Below are 266 nucleotides of genomic sequence, written 5' to 3'. Positions count from 1 at the left end.
AGCCGTACCGGGATCCGGCGCAAGTGAACGCGGAAGCGTTGGCGCCGGAGCGGTTCCCACGGGCCCGCGGCTACCCAGAAGTTGAACCAGCAACTGGTTCTGAGCAAGGAGTGCAACAACCTTCATTTCCAATGGAACCAAGCGCTCCATCGTTGCCTGCAGCGCTGCATTCGCCTGCTCCACGGCTAGAAGTCGCTCCGACAGAGAGCAATAGTCCTCAAGGTGAAGCAGCCGGCGCACGACGTGCTTTAAATCGTCAAGTTCGC

This window comes from Plasmopara halstedii, assembly GCF_900000015.1.
Source record: "Plasmopara halstedii genome assembly, contig: Scaffold_2386, whole genome shotgun sequence".
Classification (NCBI taxonomy): domain Eukaryota; phylum Oomycota; class Peronosporomycetes; order Peronosporales; family Peronosporaceae; genus Plasmopara; species Plasmopara halstedii.
This window is presented reverse-complemented; position numbering follows the sequence as displayed.